Consider the following 21,503-nt stretch of genomic DNA (forward strand, 5'->3'; position numbering starts at 1 on the left):
GTGGTCTAAGTTTTTGAAAGTTGGGAGCAGGTATCAGCATGTCATATTTAATACATACTGCATTCAGTTTAAAAATTGTGTCTCTGCAACACTGGACTGGTAGAGTTATAAATTATAACTGCTTTTGACGGCAGCATAATTTAAAGATGATTATTGAATTACAATAAGGGCAATCTCAAAAATACTGTGTGCCTACGACAAGAAGAAATGCATTGGTGGTGTACACTATAGTCCAGGATACTGTGTCTGAATTTGACTCAGGCTACTGTCTCTGTAGAATTTACATGTTCTAGCTGTATCTGTATCAGTTTTTCTTTGAGATTTTCCAGTTTTCATCCTCAGTTCCAAATATGGACATGTTATTTAAATCATACCTGTTAATTATGAATTTTCCTGGGCATGAGTTCTAGGACTACCTGATTCCTGATGCTGATAGCATAGGCTCCAGACCTAAATCACCCTAAACTGAACTAAGCAGGTTCTGAAAATAGTTGCTACATTTACACCTGGAAAAGGGATTAGGTTATATCGAAACTCTCCTGTTGTTGCAGTACTTCTCATGGGAATATACCGTATAACCATTTTTCACCATTAAGAGTCATGAAGTGGCTATGTGTTTTAAATTTGTAAATAACAGTATATGTGTAGACTTCTCTCAGTTAAACATTAACTTACCTAATAATATTTGTCCCACTTTTTTGAGTAACCAGCCAAACACACAAGTTGACACTCCTTTCACATTAAATCAGAAAGTGAGATTTTGGGCCCTGATCTGTCATGATCATGACTGGCATCAGATTATTGTGCTGCCCTTTTACCCTAACCCTAATTATCCAAGAAAATGAACCCACACAGATTTAAACACCAAGTAAAGTAAGATTCTGGCAACCACCTACTGCTCAGGAAAATATATAAACAATGAGCTGCCAAAAGTGAAACAACAACAACACCTCAAGTTTAGAAACAAGCAGATTTGAGGTGAAAAAGGACAAGCGACCAAATACTCGATTGACACACTAATAAGCTTAGCCTAGGGTGCAAAATAACCTAGCACTAATCCTACCACCAGCACTAGGCCTTAAAAGCTTCCCTAGACAGAGCTACTGTCTGTTTTAAAACATAACATAAAGTAACATGACATTCCCAAACTCATTCTATCCAATTCAGCATCACAGAGGACTAGAAAATATCAAGGCAGCAATGGATACCATTCTCTAGCAGGGCCCACTCAATCTCACTCAATTTGGAATCGTCAACTCCCTAACCTGGTTGTTTGTGAATGTGGGAGAAAAACCAATGAAAATACAAGGAGAACATGTAACTGATGATGGTATTTGAACGCAGGCCACTGGGTCTGTGAGGAGATAGCACTGTTCGCTCTTCCACTCCAATCTATTGGAGATAATTTTCATTTCTCCTGTAGAAATTTAATATGCATTTGATTAGCAAGTCAAAGACTGAGAATGGAAAAGTAATTTAAAGGTAATTGGTTGGTGGTTTATCAAAGCACCCATAATTATGGGCTCTCAGAGTTCACTATGTTTTGCATAGTGATACATATTTTATTTTGTCTATAAAAGATTCATATCTATGAATATTGTACATTTAAAGATGAAATGTAGACTATTCATTTACACTTTAATGTAGGCTCATTTTAAAACGTACATGAAAGATTAATCTCACTCGTGTAAAGCTACCTGCTAGTGCTTGCCGATGATATGAGTAAAGTGCAGAATAATCTTTGAAAGCAGATCCCTTCATCAGAATTGAGCTTTTTTCCTTTTGAATATTTGGGTGGAAAACCCAATCATTAGTATACGTATAAAGTACAAGTATGAGTGTAAGTATTCTGTGCTTTCACCTGATTATTTCCAATTGAAAGTACAAAGTATTTTGAAATGTTAATGAACCACAAGTCCTGTCTCAATGTTCTTAGTAATTTACATATAATTAACTGACAAGCTTCAGTCCAATACGTGATGATCATGCAGCGCACATTTTTCTGTAAAATGATATTATACAGAAGTCCACCCTTAACTAACTCTTGCTGCAGGACACATTTCCTTTCAGAGCTTCAGTTATCTTTAAAAGCTCGACAATTTCATCTACTGCAGTAGTTCTCAAACTTGGTGCTGGAGACCTTCTTGGGTTGCATGTTTTTGTTCCAACCAACGTCTATTTTTAATTGGACCCCTGGCCTAATTAAGTAAGCTGTTGTTTCCCAGTTTCTGTGTTTTGGATCCAATGCAGAAATTACGAAACATTAGAACACTCTAGACGAGAACAGGCCATTCGGCCAAACAAAGCTCGCCAGTCCTATCCACTTATTTCCTCCAAGAAAACATCAAGTCGAGTTTTGAAAGTCCCTAATGTCTTACTGTCTACCATACTACTTGGTAGCTTATTCCAAGTGTCTATTGTTCTTTGTGTAAAGAAAAACTTCCTAATGCTTGTGTGAAATTTACCCTTAAGTTTCCAACTGTGTCCCCGTGTTTTTGATGAACTCATTTTAAAATAACAGTCTCAATCCACTGTCCCTTCATAATTTTAAACACTTCAATCATGTCACCTCTTAATCTTCTTTTGCTTAAACTGTAAAGGCTCAGCTCTTTTAATCTTTCCTCATAATTCAACCCCTGTAGACCTGTAATCAGCCTAGTCGCTCTTTTCTGGACTTTTTCTGGTGCTGCTATGTCCTTTAAGTAGCCTGGAGACCAAAACTGCACACAGTACTCAAGATGAGGCCTCACCAGTGCATTATAAAGGTGGAGCATAACCTCCTTGGACTTGTACTCCACACATTGTGCTATATATCCTAACATTCTGTTAGCCTTCTTAATGGCTTCTGAACACTGTCGGGAATTTGATAGCTTAGAGTCCACTATGACTCCAATATCCTTCCCATAAGGTATACTCTCGATTTTCCGACCGCCCACTGTTTATTCAAACCTAACATGTTTACTTCCTATGTGTAATGCTTTACATTAACTGACATTAAATTTCATCTGCCACAAATCTGTCCAAGCCTGTATGCTATCCAAGTCCTTCTGTAATGATATAATGGATTCCAAATTATGTGCTAATCTACTTATCATGGTATCATCTGCAAACTTAATGAGCTTGTTACTTATATTCCTATCTAAATCGTTTATATATACAGTAAACCCTTGTTTATCGTGGTTAATCCATTCCAGACCCTACCGTGATAAATGAATTCCCGTGAAGTAGTATTCTTTAGTTATAAATCGAATATTTTCACAGTTAGAGCATAGAAAACCTGTTTATGACCTTCTAAATATGTCTTTTAACATTATTAGAGCCCTTTAGACATGAAATAACACCCTTTAGTCAAAGGTTTAAACTGTGCTCCATGACAAGACAGAGATGACAGTTCTTTCTCACAATTAAAAGAATGCAAACATATCTTCCTCTTCAAAGAAGTGCGCGTCAGGAGCAGAGCATGTCAGAGAGAAAGACAGAGAGAGACAAAAGCAAACAATCAAAAATCAATAGGGCTGTATGGGCTTTTAAGTTTGCGAAGACAAAGCAGCTGCAAGGAAGGAGCAATGTGAAGGTAGTCTTTCAGCATTTTTTATGAGGAGCGTCCGTATTCTCTAGGCCGGTGTGCGAACAGCCCCTCTGCTCACACCCCCTCCGTCAGGAGCAGAGAATGTCAGAGAGAGTGAGAGAAACAGAGAAAAGCAACCATCAAAAATCAATACGTGCTGTTTGGGCTTTCAAGTATGCGAATCACCGAGCAGGAAGCATATTGTATATGATTGAGGAGTTTTATTTAATACGTGCTGTGATTGGGTAGCTTCTCAGCCATCAGCCAATAGCGTCCCTTGTATGAAATCAACTGGGCAAACCAACTGAGGAAGCATGTACCATAAATTAAAAGACCAATTGTCCTCAGAACCAGCAAAAAATCCGTAATATATATTTAGATATGCTTACATTTAAAATCCGCAATAGAGTGAAGCCGCGAAAGTTGAAGCGCGATATAGTGAGGGATCACTGTATTAAAAATAGCAGCGGCCCTAGCACTGACCCCTGTGGAACACCACTCTTGACATTGGCCAGTTCTGACGAGGTTCCTCGCACCATCACCCTCTGCTTCCTGTGTCTGAGCCAATCCTGCACCCATCTAAAAACATCACCCTGAACTCCCACTTATTTTAACTTGATGCCCAACCTCTCATGTGGCACCTTATCAAATGCTTTCTGAAAGTCCAGATAAATAATATCATAAGCTCCACTTTGATCATATCCTTTGGTTGCCTCCTCATAGAATTCCAACATGTTAATAAAACACGACTTCCCTCTTCTGAACCCATGCTGACTGTTCAGAATAACTCCTGTCCTTGCCATGTGTTGCTCAATCTTATCCTTAATAATTCCTTCCATTAATTTTCCTGTGATGCATGTTAAGCTTACTGGCCTATAGTTGCTTGGATCTGCCCTGTCACCCTTTTTATATAATGGGATGATATTTGCCATTTTCCAGTCCTTTGGAATCTCTTCAGTGCACAGTGACTTCCTAAAAATATGTGTCAAGGGTTTATATATGTACTCACTAGCCTCCTTAAGAACACGAGGATAAATATTATCTGGGCCTGGTGATTTGTTTGATTTCATCTTATTTAATCTGAGCAGCACTTCTCCCTCTACAATTTCCAAATCCCTCAGTACCTCCTTAGTAGTTGCGTTTACCTCTGGCAGGTTATCCACTTGCTCACTTGTAAACACCTCAGAAAAATGTAAGTTTAGGGCATCTGCTATTTCATTGTCTGTATCTTTTAATTCCCTTTACTATTCCTGATGAACTTGACCTCCTCCTTAACTGTTCTTTTACTACTAAAATACTGAAAGAATCTCTTGGGGTCTTCTTTCGCCTTATCTGCTATATTCCTCTCCAACTGTCTTTTAGCCTCCTTGATATCCTTCTTAATGGTTGCCCTCATGTTCTCATACGCTACGATTCTCTTTGCAGTCATTAGTCTTATATGCCTTATACATAATACATATATTTTTTCCTTTGCAACTTCTTTTTAAATCTTTATTAATCCATCGTGGAGTTTTTTTTAGTTTCCTATTAATTCCAAATTTAGGTATGTATCTGTCCTGCATTACATGTAAAACATTTTAAACCTGTTCCACTGCTCCTCGACTGTCTCCACATTTAAAAGCTTATCCCAGTCTATCCTACTTAGACTTTGTCGCATCTGCTCAAAATTAGCCCTACTAAAGTTCAACTTAACAATTTTAGTCTTTGCATCTGTACTCTTACAAAATACTGAGAATTGTATTACATTATGGTCACTTGACCCTAGTGGTTCAATCACCTCTACACCCTCAATTCTATCCTGATTATTACAGAATACTAAATCCAGACGGGCTTCACCCCGTGTTGGTGCTTTAACATGCTGTGTTAAAAAACAGTCCCTGATTACTTCTAAAAACTCTTGTACTCCTCCATCTGCAAGGTTATCCCAGTTAATATGTGGATAATTAAAGTCCCCATGACTATAATATCCCCTGTAAACTTGCCTTTTTGATATTACTAAAAAGATGTGTGTTGAAATTACTGTCTGAATTGGGTGGTCTATAACACACTCCTAAAATAAGACCTCTTTCCCTAATATTTTCCAGGCGAAGCCACATGTCCTCACTAAGATGGGGTTCATCATCCAACTGAAGAAGACTTTTAAATCCTGTTTGGCATAAACAGCAACCCCACCTCCTTTTCTGTTCTGTCTATCCTTCCTAAAAATGTGTATCCCTCTATGTTACACTCATCCCCATCTTTGTTTAGCCAGGTTTCAATTATTGCTATAATATCATAATTATGCTCTGCTACATACAACTCCAACTCACCTTATTTTTGATACTTCTAGCATTACAGCAAGCTAGTTTTAATATGTTATTAAAACTTTATCAATACATTTAAATAAAAAATAAGCAGTTACTTGTAGATAAACATTATAGATTATACATACTCTATCTACAGTGGTGTGAAAAACTATTTGCCCCCTTCCTGATTTCTTATTCTTTTGCATGTTTGTCACACAAAATGTTTCTGATCATCAAACACATTTAATCATTAGTCAAATATAACACAAGTAAACACAAAATGCAGTTTTTAAATGATGGTTTTTATTATTTAGGGAGAAAAAATCCAAACCTACATGGCCCTGTGTGAAAAAGTAATTGCCCCCTTGTTAAAAAATAACCTAACTATGGTGTATCACACCTGAGTTCAATTTCCGTAGCCACCCCCAGGCCTGATTACTGCCACACCTGTTTCAATCAAGAAATCACTTAAATAGGAGCTGCCTGACACAGAGAAGTAGACCAAAAGCACCTCAAAAGCTAGACATCATGCCAAGATCCAAAGAAATTCAGGAACAAATGAGAACAGAAGTAATTGAGATCTATCAGTCTGGTAAAGGTTATAAAGCCATTTCTAAAGCTTTGGGACTCCAGCGAACCACAGTGAGAGCCATTATCCACAAATGGCAAAAACATGGAACAGTGGTGAACCTTCCCAGGAGTGGCCGGCCGACCAAAATTACCCCAAGAGCGCAGAGATGACTCATCCGAGAGGTCACAAAAGACGCCAGGACAACGTCTAAACAACTGCAGGCCTCACTTGCCTCAATTAAGGTCAGTGTTCACGACTCCACCATAAGAAAGAGACTGGGCAAAAACGGCCTGCATGGCAGATTTCCAAGACAGAACCAATGTTAAGCAAAAAGAACATTAGGGCTCATCTCAATTTTGCTAAGAAACATCTCAATGATTGCCAAGACATTTGGGAAAATACCTTGTGGACTGATGAGACAAAAGTTGAAACTTTTGGAAGGCAAATGTCCCGTTACATCTGGCGTAAAAGGAACACAGCATTTCAGAAAAAGAACATCATACCAACAGTAAGATTTGGTGGTGGTAGTGTGATGGTCTGGTCTGTTGTTTTGCTGCTTCAGGACCTGGAATGCTTGCTGTGATAGATGGAACCATGAATTCTACTGTCTAGCAAAAAATCCTGAAGGAGAATGTCCGGCCATCTGTTCGTCAACTCAAGCTGAAGCGATCTTGGGTGCTGCAACAGGACAATGACCCAAAACACACCAGCAAATCCACCTCTGAATGGCTGAAGAAAAACAAAATGAAGACTTTGGAGTGGCCTAGTCAAAGTCCTGACCTGAATCCAATTGAGATGCTATGGCATGGCCTTAAAAAGGCGGTTCATGCTAGAAAACCCTCAAATAAAGCTGAATTACAACAATTCTGCAAAGATGAGGGCCAAAATTCCTCCAGAGCGCTGTAAAAGACTCATTGCAAGTTATCGCAAATGCTTGATTGCAGTTATTGCTGCTAAGGGTGGCCCAACCAGTTATTAGGTTCAGTGGGGCAATTACTTTTTCACACAGGGCCATGTAGGTTTGGATTTTTTCTCCCTAAATAATAAAACCATCATTTAAAAACTGCATTTTGTGTTTACTTGTGTTATATTTGACTAATGGTTAAATGTGTTTGATGATCAGAAACATTTTGTGTGACAAACATGCAAAAGAATAAGAAATCAGGAAGGGGGCAAATAGTTTTTCACACCACTGTATATATATATAAAATCCTAAGCCTAAAACTGCAACGATTTTGTGCCACGATTTTATGTAACGTTTTTATGTCACATTTTTTGTCACGCTTTAAATCAGGCTTATTTTAAAACCTACATATATACTGTATATATATGTTTGGTATCATTCTTTTCAGAATTTATCGAACTTTAATGTGATCTTGTTAGATTTTCATATTCTTTTTCCATTTTAAAATTATAAACTAAAAAATATCAAGAACTTGCATCCCACAAGACAAGACTTTGTGCCAACAGATTTAACCACGCCCGGGGCCAGAAATAAAAGACAGAGTAGGACACCTGCTGTACAGGCTTTTAAATGTTTGAGGCACCATGCAAGATGTGGATCATGCAGCATGGCAGCAGCAGCAAGCTAGCAGTTGATTGAGCAAAGAGGAGGTAAAAAAAACTATTTGTTTCCCTCTGTATCACTGTTTAAGAGGGGGTTTCGGAGGAGCGACTACATCTCCTTGGGGTGCGTTCAGCCTCCCTCTTCACAATGCGAGTGGCAGAGACGTGAAGTGGCTGGCGCATAGCGCAGGCCAGAGGGGTTGACCAACGAAGCAAGCAGGGGTAAGCCCCCTAATATATACTGTATATATGTATATATATTGTGAATCTTGAGTCACAAAGTTGCACTGGAGAGTACAGCAGGAGTAGAAACTTCATTGCTGTTCTGCCAAATAAAAATATAAGTCTCTTTCAGAGGCAATCTGGCCTCACAAGGAACAGCTGCCAAACTGAACACATCAAGGTGTCCAGCCGCCCAGTAGCAGCAGCTAGAGCAGAGGGAGTCTGGGTGACGAGAGATAGGAGAGTGAGACCTCAGTATGGCCGCAGCTCAGTCTTTTAAATGCTGAAAGCCCTCATTGCGCGGCAAGTCAGCAGCTGATCCTGCAAAGAGGAACTGTAAGAGTGAGTTTTTTTTTCCATTGAAAAACTATTTAAGAGGATGTCCCCCTGAAGCAGTGGTATATATATATATATATATATATATATATATATATATATACTGTATATATATATATATACTATATATATATATATATATATATATATATATATATATATATATATATACTGTATATATATATATATATACACACTCAACTAAAGGATTATTAGGAACACCTGTTCAATGTCTCATTAATTCAATTATCTAATCAACCAATCACATGGCAGTTGGTTCAATGCATTTAGGGGTGTGGTCCTGGTCACGACAATCTCCTGAACTCCAAACTGAATGTCAGAATGGGAAAGAAAGGTGATTTAAGCAATTTTGAGCGTGGCATGGTTGTTGGTGCCAGACGGGCCGGTCTGAGTATTTCACAATCTGCTCAGTTACTGGCATTTTCACGCACAACTATTTCTAGGGTTTACAAAGAATGGTGTGAAAAGGGAAAAACATCCAGTATGCGGCAGTCCTGTGGGCAAAAATGCCTTGTTGATGCTAGAGGTCAGAGGAGAATGGGCCGACTGATTCAAGCTGATAGAAGAGCAACTTTGACTGAAATAACCACTCGTTACAACCGAGGTATGCAGCAAAGCATTTGTGAAGCCACAACATGCACAACCTTGTATGGATGGGCTACAACAGCAGAAGACCCCACCGGGTACCACTCATCTCCACTACAAATAGGAAAAAGGGGCTACAATTTGCACTAGCTCACCAAAATTGGACAGTTGAAGACTGGAAAAATGTTGCCTGGTCTGATGAGTCTCGATTTCTGTTGAGACATTCAAATGGTAGAATCAGAATTTGAAGTAAACAGAATGAGAACATGGATCCATCATGCCTTGTTACCACTATGCAGGCTGGTGGTGGTGTAATGGTGTGGGGGATGTTTTCTTGGCACACTTTAGGCCCCTTAGTGCCAATTGGGCATCGTTTAAATGCCACGGGCTACCTGAGCATTGTTTCTGACCATGTCCATCCCTTCATGACCACCATGTACCCATCCTCTGATGGCTACTTCCAGCAGGATAATGCACCATGTCACAAAGCTCGAATCATTTCAAATTGGTTTCTTGAACATGACAATGAGTTCACTGTACTAAAATGGCCCCCACAGTTCACCAGATCTCAACCCAATAGAGCATCTTTGGGATGTGGTGGAACGGGAGCTTCGTGCCCTGGATGTGCATCCCACAAATCTCCATCAACTGCAAGATACTATCCTATCAATATGGGCCAACATTTCTAAAGAATGCTTTCAGCACCTTGTTGAATCAATGCCATGTAGAATTAAGGCAGTTCTGAAGGCGAAAGGGGGTCAAACACCGTATTAGTATGGTGTTCCTAATAATCCTTTAGGTGAGTGTATATACTGTATATGTGAGAAACTTTTAAGTGCCGGGTCTTAGCTGACATTACATACAGCCATGGACATCACAAGAGATGGCACCAGCACAGCCGGGAACCTTCGATGCAAGAACACCAAGCGGCTCACGTGAACTGACGCAGTGCACAGACAAAAAGCAACAGTTCCAAAGAGTGCTGAACAAAAACCGAATTACACAATTGAGAAGGCATCAAAAATATATGAAGCGTCTGATACATACAGACATATTCATAAGTGCAGCTACTGCGGAAACAAAGCACACGGTGGAAAAAGTCAATGTCCTGCTAAAGGAAGACAGTGTAAAAAAAAAAAACGTGCATGCAGTGTGTCACATCTCAGATAAAGAGGAAGACGAGCTGTTTATTGATGCAGTAAGAAACGAATCGATGAATGAAACCTGTTATCTTTATAACGATTGACAAACACGGAATGTAACTTGAACACAGCACATCGTACAAATACACTGTGTGCACAATTATTAGGCAAGTTGTATTTTTGAGGATTAATTTTAATATGGAACAAATACAGTGCTATCAGTCAATCCAAAATGTTAATAAACCTGAAACCTGAATGTTTCACAGCGGAAATGTGAGTGTGAACATCATCAGGGGAATACATATGTGCGCACAATTATTAGGCAACTATTAGTGTGCAGATTTATTATGCAACTAAAGGAAAAATGAAAATTTTCCCATCTCACTTGTTTATTTTCATCTGTTATAGTGAGAATAATAAACAAACACCTCAAAATTTACAAATAAACATCTCTGACATTTAAAAAAAAATCAATCAATCAATCAATGACCAATATAGCCACCCTTCTTTCCAATAACAGTCATAAGCCTTTCCATTCATGGAGTCTGTCAGTTTCTTGATCTGTTGACGATCAGCTTTTTGTGGAGCAGTGACTACAGCCTCCCAGACACTCTTCAGAGAGGTGTATTGTTTTTCTCCCCCGTAAATCTAGCGTTTAAGAAGTGCCCACAAGTTCTCGATAGGGTTTAGGTCAGATGAGGAAGGGGCCATGTCATTATTCCTTCATCTTTAAGGCCTTTACTGGCTGGCCACGCAGTGGAGAACTTCGATGCAAGTGATGGAGCATTGGCCTGCATAAAAATCATGGTCTTTTTCCTGTATCACTGTTTGAAGAAAGTGTCTTCGAAAAACTGGCAGTAGGTTTGGGAGTTGATTTTGAGTTCATCTTCAATGCAAAAAGGTCCAACTAGCTCATCTTTAAAAATACCAGCTCATACCAGTACCCCACCTCCACGTTGGAGTGGAGCTCTGTGCCCATTACTGATCCACAGGTCCATCCATCTGGTCCATCAAGAGTCACTCTCATCTCATCGGTCCATAAAACCTTTGAAAAAAATCTGTCTTCAGATATTTCTTGGCCCAGTTTTGACGTTTCAACTTATGTTTCTTGTTCAGTGGTGGTTGGGTTTCAGCCCTCCTTACCTTGGCCATGTCTTTGAGCACTGAACACCTTGTACTTCTGGGCACTCCAGGTAGGTTGCAGCTCTGGAATATGAAAGTACTGGAGGATAATGGGTTCCTGGTAGCTTCACGTTTGATTCTTCTCAAATCTTTGGCAGCTAATTTGCGTCTTTTGTTCTCAACACGTTTCTTGCGACCCTGTTGACTATTTGCAACAAAATGTTTGATGGTTCTGTGATCACACACCAATATCTTAGCAATTCCAAAAGTGCTGCATCCCTCTGAAAGACTTTTACAATTTTGGACTTTTCAGAGTCAGTTAAATCTCTTTTTTGGCCCATTTTGCCTGAGGAAAACTAGCTGCCTAATAATTCTGCACACCTTGATATAGGGTGTTGATCTCCTTAGGCCACACCCTCCCTCATTACACAAATACACATCACCTGACGTGCTTAAATCCAATAAGCATTCAAGTTAATACAGCTTGGAGTTGGAATATACGCATTAAAAATGATGATATGGTCAAAATACTCACTTGCCTAATAATTGTGCACACAGTGTACGAACCTGACTGAAAGAAATAATGATAATCAAATCCTTGATGACAGCAAAACTCAATAACACTCACAAAACAATTACTGTATATTGACAATCATGTTACGTTATTTTTAAAATGTTCCCTTTTCTTTTTCATAACTTCTTTAACAAACTACTTCTCTGCTGCGAATATATATATATACCCCGATCTACATACTCTCAAAGAGACAAGTCGCACGCCACGGCGCAATTGTAGAGGCTTTGCCTACAGCGCCGAGGTTCGATTCCCGAGAGGGGATGTACTGAGTATGTACGCGCGCTTCACGATTCATTTTAATCTCGCATCTCCTTGGTTTGGGACGTATGAAAAAATATGCGGTTAACGAAGAATCATGTTACGTTATTTTTAAAATCTTTCCTTTTCTTAGCACAAGCACAGCTGAGAAGCTTCGCTGCATGTACTTCATAACAAAAAATAACACATTTAATCACACTTTCAATTCCAAGCAAAAGGGAACTTTTGTCAATGCATGATTTCCTGGTACATCGATTACACTGATGCACACATCACAGCTACAAAAATGTCAGAGTCGGAATGAAGCGCGTTTCTACGACTGATCGGAGGAAAATTTCATTTCAAAAAACTACCCGAGCGAAGCCTTGATAAAAGCATGGTTTTGTTCACACTGAAAAGCAAGCAAAATTAGATGCATTACAGAAAGCGGACTTTGTGGCTCTTACTGGGGATCATTGGACTTCCGTGACCGTTAGTAATTCTAAATACATCTAATTACAAAATGTTCAATGATCACACTGTTTTAGCCTAATGTACAAAATAATTTTGGCTAAGGTTACTCAGAGTTTAAAGATTAAGTTGGTCAAATTACCTTTTATGTTTCTGACTTATTTTTTTAAGAAGAAAAACTGCACTTTATGTTGAAATTTTGGTTATTATTATTTAAAGACAATACTATTCTGAAAATCTACTTAAAGTACTTAAACTACCACTTTATTTTTAAGTCTGCCCAATTTTAACCAGGGATGATATTTTTGTTTCTGTTTTAAATTCAAATGCATTTTAAAAGCATTTTTTTTTTCAGAAATTAATAGAGCTTGAGTTTACAATATTCATGTACATGTCTATTATTTGATTCTGTCTCCCACTAAAACTCTTTTAAATAAAAAAAAAACATTTGCGATTTGGGGCAAATTTACGTGTGCGATTACATACGATTAATCAAGATTAAATATTACACAGCCTCTAATTAATTGGATTAATTTTTTTAATCGAGTCCCATCCCTAATATATACGTATATGTAGATATATATGTAGATTTGTATATATATGTGTATATACAGTATATATGTAGATATGTATATGTGTATATATATGTATATATATAGTATGTGTGTGTATATATATATGTGTATATATGTATATATATTTATATGTATATATATATATGTGTATGTGTGTATATATATATGTATATATATATATGATGTGCTGCGGTGGGTTGGCACCCTGCCCGGGATTGGTTCCTGCCTTGTGCCCTGTGTTGACTGGGATTGGCTCCAGCAGACCCCCGTGACCCTGTATTCGGATTCAGCAGGTTAGAAAATGGATGGATGGATGGATATATGATGTGTATATATATTTTTATATATGTGTGTGTGTGTGTATATATATATATATATATATATATATATATATGCCAGCAACACTTATGACAATGACAAAAAAATTACATTGTCAATCATGTTACGTTATTATTAAAATGTTTCCTTTTCTTTTTACTTCTCTGCTGCCAAATTTTGGTATTTTGCTATATATATATATATATATATAGATAGATATGACAACAACACTCATATCAATGACAAAACAATTACATTAACAATTATCTTACGTTATTTTTAAAATATCCTTTTCTTTTTCATAACTTCTTTAACACACTACTTCTCTGCTGCGAAGCGCGGGTATTCTGCTAGTATGTGTATATAATGTATATATATGTGTGTATATATATATATATATATATATACTGTATATACATATACATATATATGTATATGTATGTATATGTGTATATGTACAGTATATGTATATATATATATATGTATATATATATGTATGTATATATGCATATATATATATGTATATATGTATTGTCACAGATGTACGGAGACACTGCCCGGCCAGGACGCCTGGACAGTCCCCAACTGGGACAATACTTCTCCTCGGCCACGAGAGGGCAGCTGCCCGTGTCTATTTGGGGGCCACAGAGATGGAGCTGGGATGCCCGTGAGAGGACGTGGCCACCGCCAGGTGGCGCCCGGACAGTTGGAGAATCCTGGATAGCAGCACTTCCGCCACACAAGGAAGTGCTGCCGGAAATAATTCCATGACACACTTCCGCAAACATGTGTTGTGAAGAGCTAACTTTGATAGATCCCTGTTCTTTAAATAACACAGGGTGCCCTCTCACACCTGATTGTCATCCCATTGATTGAAAACACCTGACTCGAATTTCACCTTCAAACTAACTGCTAATCCTAAAGGTTCACATACTTTTGCCACTCACAAATACGTAATATTCGATCATTTTCCTCAATAAATAAAGTATAATATTTTTGTCTCATTTGTTTAACTGGTTTCTCTTCGTCTACTTTTGGGACTTGAGTGAAAATCTGATAATGTTTTAGGTCATATTTATGCAGAAATATAGAAAATTCTAAAGGGTTCACAAACTTTCAAGCACAACTGTATATGTTTTATTTTTAGCTGCTTGCTATCATTTGCTGTGCAGTGTTGAGGCCATAAAACATGTAATGTGGTTTAGTAAGTAACAGCTCAGTTTTCAAGCAATATCTTACAGTGGTTCTAGGAGATGATTTTCATGTTCTGATCAACACTCATTCATTGGCCTTTGTGTTTTGATTTGAACAGTTGACTTGGTAGGCTCGTGGTTCTCCAATAACCCCAACATTGTTGCATTATAAAACAGTTCATAATACCAAGGTACTATAAGCTGAACACCGGCCATGTTCAAGCAGAGGGAGTGGGGGCTTTTGCTGACAGCTGGATTGGAAGCAGTAGACATTTTGCCATTGGTTTCTTTGGAGCACATAAATCCAGCATTTTGATTGTGCATGTATTTGTCCATCAAGGTTGGCAAAGATGAGTTTTGAGGAGCAGGGTGTCAGCATTGGCACTGTGAAGTGTGGGTGTTAAGCTTTGTCTTTAACTGCACATTAAAGCTTGATTACAGTGTAAGTCTCATCAACCAACAAAGAAAAATAGTAACTAATTATGCTTTAGACATGCTTTTATTTTTTTTTCCCCAGGACTTTGCAATTGGTAATTTCAGTTCAGAAACTGTGTTATGTTATGTAATGTACGTATTTATCAATATATAGTGCATAATATAAACAATGTGCTCTGTATAAAAATACAGCATATGAAGAGTGAGATTCAAAGTGAAATTTAATATGAGCTTAAACTTGTTTGATTTTACTAGATTTATTTTTCAGCATAATTCTATTGTATTAAACATTCATAAAGCATTTCAGTGCCACTCCAAAAAATATTTTGTTTTTCTTTGAACACTACTCCGCTGTTGCTGACTTAACGTCTTCATCATTTGTATAGCATGTCCTAAGGATGTAATCTTTTGGATTGGGGCGCAGGTGATAGTTAGACAGAACCAGGTTTGTAGAATAGGTTACATCTGTAATCTCTTTGAATCCACGGTTTCACATGTAAGCCTTTGGAACTCGGGTGGCGTAAGCAAGGGCACTGTTTGTCAAGCATCAACCTTTTGTTTCGAGCTTTCCTCCATTCTTTACCCTGTTTAGCTGCGGTTAATGCCAAACCAAAACAATGTAATATTGACTGATTATGTGTGCCTCTTGAATCATGTAATCAGTATCGTCTGCTCAGTCCAAATTCATTACCTATAGGTTCTTCTAGGAACATTAGGTGCTTCATTTAAGGATTTGACATTCTTGCCCCCCCAACAATAATAAATCTATCCCATCTTTAGTTGTTGCTGAAGAATGTATTCAGCTGATTCATAACTAATTCTTAACACTAGAATTACCAAAGCCTACGAAACAACTTGTAAATCCAGCCCACCTTAAATCCCTTCGCACCTCTCCTTCAGCGACTTTTGTCCTGTAAATGTGCTGATAAAGACAAGCAGCCTGCTATTCCATCCCCCAACCGCCACAGAACGTTCACAAAGTTCTCCCAGCTCATGCCTTGATTATCTGGGAGCAAAGTGCTGGAGTTTTAGAGTGGAAATAATAGTTATTTGGAACACATGCATTTCATGTGTGTTCCGTTTCTACAATAATCTGTGTAAACACATTGTTAAAACAGAAATGTTTTTCATATTTTAGTAATAAATGACAACATTTAGGCATAAACTATATAATGTGTGAAGCCTCAAGTCCAAAGATCAAATAAACACTTTCACAAAAGGTTCAAGGACAATACAACAGCTTCCATGGTGTAACGGTAAGAATTGCTGACTTGTAATCAAGAGTCCCCGGTTCGATCCTGACTGCCTCGTATATTTACCGTTTTGAGTACTACCACCTGCTTCCCAAAGGGATCTGACACTGTTAGTTTTTATCTAAAACTGGGAATATCTGTAGATGTGAGTAATGTTTTGAGGCAATGGAAGTGGACATTCTGTATATCAGGATGGGTAAAAGCTGACACACAAATGCTGGTGAATCTGCCTTCTTTGTATGTCACAGTCACTTGATTTTTTTAATTTAGTTTTATTGAATGCTCCTGCTCATACTGAATTAGTATGCACTTTATGGTCCATGATATCAAAACCGCACTGCTAAAAAAACAGAGACATAGGTATATATGACATTTGGAATAATTCATTTTATGATCTGTATGGTACATTTCGGAAAACATTGTGGCATGGATGCAACATTATTCATATTATTCATATAAAGTATCTATGTATCTACCTATCTATTCATATCATGTATACCAATGCTCCCTACATTGGTTCCATATTCTGAGTGAAGCGAAGCACAATTGGGTTGTTAGTATATTGACAATAACTTGCATTTGTTAGGGCACAAAGTAAGGAATATAAAGAAGTATAGTAATCCCTCCTCGATCGCGGGGGTTGCGTTCCAGACCCCCCCGCGATAGGTGAAAAATCCGCGAAGTAGAAACCATATGTTTGTATGGTTATTTTTATATATTTTAAGCCCTTATAAACTCTCCCACACTGTTAACATTATTAGAGCCCTCTAGACATGAAATAACACCCTTTAGTCAAACGTTTAAACTGTGCTTCATTACAAGACAGAGATGGCAGTTCTTTCTCACAATTAAAAGAATGCAAACATATCTTATCTTTAAAGGAGCGCGTCAGGAGCAGAAAATGTCAGAGAGAGAGAGCTCTCAAAGAAAAGCAAACAATCAAAAAATCAATACATGCTTTTAAGTATACAGAAGCACCACGATAAAGCGGCATTTTGTAGAGGAGCGTCCGTGTCCTCTGTGCAAACAGCCCCTCTGCTCACACCCCCTCCGTCAGGCAGAGAGAGTGAGAAAGATAGAGAGAAGCAAACAAGCCACGCGGGAAGCATATCTTATAGCATTGAGGAGTTTTAGTTAATATGTAATACATGCTCTGATTGGGTAGCTTTTAAGCCAACCGCCAATAGCGTCCCTTGTATGAAATCAACTGGGCAATCAAACTGAGGAAGCATGTAACCTAAATTAAAAGACCCATTGTCCGCAGAAAGCGGCGAACCAGCGAAAAATCTGTGATATATGTTTAGATGTGCTTACATTTAAAATCCGCGATAGAGTGAAACCGCGAAAGTCAAAGCGCGATATAGCGAGGGATTACTGTACTGCAGAATTTTATTTCTATTGCGGACCAGGCTTGTGTATGTTCATCTATTTGTGTCCATGTCCAGGTTTTTATAGTTTGTATGTTTGCTGCCCAGTAATAAAATTGAAAGTTAGGTAGAGCCATGCCACCTTCTGCCTTAGGTCTTTGTAGGGTCACTCTTTGGATATATGGATGTTTTGAAATCCAAATAAATGAGGTTATGGTTGGATCTAATTTCTTAAACGATTTATTGATGTATATTGGAATGTTTCGACATAAAAAGAGAAGTTTAGAAAGGATATTCATCTTAACAATGTTAATTCTTCTAGATAAAGTGAGAAGGGTTGACCATCTATGCAAGTCCTGCTTAATTTTTTCCATACAGCAAAATTTTGTTGATGAAGAGCTTCATGTTTACTTGTGATATTTACCCCTAGGTATTTAAACTAATCTGCAATGATAAAAGGGAAGGTGTCCAATCTAGTATTGTGTGCTTGAGAATTCACTGGAAAGAGAACACTTTTAGTCAAATTAATTCTGAGAACAGAAATCTTTTGAAATTCTGTAAATGCTGTTAGGACTGCAGGCACAGTATTTTGTGGGTCTGATATATACAGTACCATATCATCTCCATATAGAGAAATTTTCTGTCCTTCTCTGATAATCAGTCTCCTTTATCTCATAAGCATTTCAACAGTGAACTGCCAGTGGCTCAATGGTGATTGCAAAAAGTAGTGGTGACAAGGGGCAGCCTTGTCTGGTTCCACGTTCTAGTTTAAAGTAGTCTGAATTAATATTGTTAATACAAACTGAAGCTTCTGGATTGTTATGCAGTAGTTTGATCCATGCACAAATATTTGGGCCAAACCCAAATTTCTCCAATGTAGTGAAAAGGTAGTTCCATTCAATCGTATCAAATGCTTTTTCTGCATCCAACGATAATATGATCTCTGAGCTGTTTGACTTTGCAGGCGAATATATTACACTAGCAGAATACCCGCGCTTCGCAGCGGAGAAGTAGTGTGTTAAAGAAGGTACGAAAAAGAAAGGAAAAATTTTAAAAATAACGTAACATGGTTGTTAATGTAATTGTTTTGTCATTGATATGAGTGTTGTTCTCATATCTATCTATCTATCTATCTATCTATCTATCTATCTATCTATCTATCTATCTATCTATCTATCTCTCTCTCTCTCTCTCTCTCTCTCTATATATATATATATATCTCTATGTATCTATATATATATATATATATATATGTTGTTCTCATATCTATCTATATATATATATCTCTATCTATCTATATATATATATATATATATATATATACCCGCTTGGCAGCGGAGAAGTAGTGTGTTAAAGAAGAAAAGAGAAAGAAAAGGAAACATTTTGAAAATAACGTAACATGATTGTCAATGTAATTGTTTTGTCACTGTTATGAGTGTCGCTGTGATATATATATATATATATATATAGCAAAATACCAGCTTCACAGCGATGTCATGTGTTAAAGAAGTTATGAAAAGAAAAGGAAACATTTTAAAAATAATGTAACATGATTGTCAAAGTAATTGTTTTGTGTATTTGGAGGCAGCGTCACGAAGTTGTTTTCGCAGCTGCATCAGAAAATGTACCACGACGTCTGACACGCCTCCTTTTTACTGTTTTCTCACAGCTTGGATTGCTGCTGTCATATATATATATACACACACACACACACACACACACACACACACACATACATATATATATATACATACATACCTATCTATATCATATATACACACACATACATACATACACATACACAAATTATATATATGTGTGTATGTATGTATGTATGTGTATATATATATATATACACATACATATACTTGTGTGTATGTTTGTATGTGTCTATATGTGTGTGTATAGGTTTGGTCACTGAGTGCAAGGGAAAAATAATAAATTATAGTCTATAAGTTATTAAACAGTAAAACATTAACGTTTTAAGAAGTACAGGTACATTGAAATTACATTTTCTATGTGAACGTTCAAATTTGTGCCTCTGGTAATGTGCCTTACCGGCATTTAAAGAAAATTAGTTTTGTGTCCTCTGCAGTGTTAAGAGAGAAAGGCTTTGGTTTGGGATAAAAGGAAAAAGGTGTAAAGAAAGGAAAGTTGCCTTTTTCTTTTATATAGTATAGAGAGATGTGTTCGCTGACGTTATGATCGCCTTTTGGGGACAGTCGCGTGGGTCTTGTGTAGACTGGTGAGGCGTCCCGCCATTAATCGGCTGTGATGGCACTGTCAGTCCTCCACTCGTGCGTGTGTTCATAATCCGAGCTGAGGACCTGATAATCGTATACGTGCAAAAAAAAGTGTGAATCGCCTTAATATTATTTTGCCGTGGTGTAGAAAAGGGGTCCCGTGTTTGCACTTGTCTGGGCTATAGCGCAGGGGGAGGATGAAAAAAATTAAAAGTGCTCACTTTGACTTAAGGCAGAAGCGCAGTCAGCGTCTCAAAGGCGGCACAGCTATGCGCGCTGGCTGCTCGACTTTGCTGGGCAGGAGACCCCAGTTTGCAGACACGTTCATGATATCAAAAGTCTCAGCGCTCTTTGGAGGTCATTCATATATATATATATATATATATATAGCAAAATACCCGCGCCTCGCAGCGGAGAAGTAGTGTGTTAAAGAAGTAATGAAAAGAAAAGGAAACATTTTAATAATAGCGTAACATGATTGACATTGTCATGAGTGTTGCTGTCATATATATGCCTGCCTAAATAAGTCACCCTCGCTTTGCTCTTACTTTTTACCGTTCATTTAATCATGGCTAGTGGCGGAAAAATTATAAAATGGAAGGAGGATGGCTTTACCAAAACAATTATTGATGGCGAATCGATTATTCATAAAGCTTGAATTGGTGATCTGTTTTTCTGTGTTAACCTCATATTTTTCATACTTCTTCTCAAACTAAGGTGGTGCGAGGGTAAAATGAATCGGATGCGCTGATCAATGTAATCGTGTACCAGGAAATCATGCATTGACAAAAGCTCCCCTTTGCTTGTAATGCAAAGTGTGATTAAATGCATTATTTTTAGCGTTATGGAGCACATGCATGAAGCTTCTCAGCTGTGCTTGTGCTAAGAAAAGGAAAGATTTTAAAAATAACGTAACACGATTGTCAATGTGACCTTTTGTAAGTAGTGCCTGGAGGATTCAGTGTGTAGAAACTCTAGAGACAGCGTGTGTATTAACTTGTGGATTTTTCTGTGAGTATTTGGTGGCAGTCTGACGAAGTTGCTTCGGAAGACAGCGTTAGCCGCGGAGCTCAGCTCAGAGCAAAATGAGGTGGGAGGGGAGATGATGACGTGACTCCCCCACCCGCCTTAACTGTCAATCCCCCACAAACACAGTCTCTCGGAATTTGCATAAGCACACCCCTTCACCTACAATTTTAACTTAGTTACAAAGTGATCAAAACTCGTTTATATCCTCGTCCTCTCATTAAACTTGTATCCCGCATTACCTGTGGGCATGTGAAGCGCCAGCGTTAGCCTGTCTATGAACTTAATTTAAAGTTTAGGTTTACACCTTGCTTTCTTTCCGAGGTAGCAGCACTCATGAATATGGTAGTATATGTCACTTTCGCTTCTTACTGTTTCGCTGCCTTCTCAATT

This window comes from Polypterus senegalus, chromosome 1 (genome assembly GCF_016835505.1).
Source record: "Polypterus senegalus isolate Bchr_013 chromosome 1, ASM1683550v1, whole genome shotgun sequence".
Lineage (NCBI taxonomy): Eukaryota > Metazoa > Chordata > Cladistia > Polypteriformes > Polypteridae > Polypterus > Polypterus senegalus.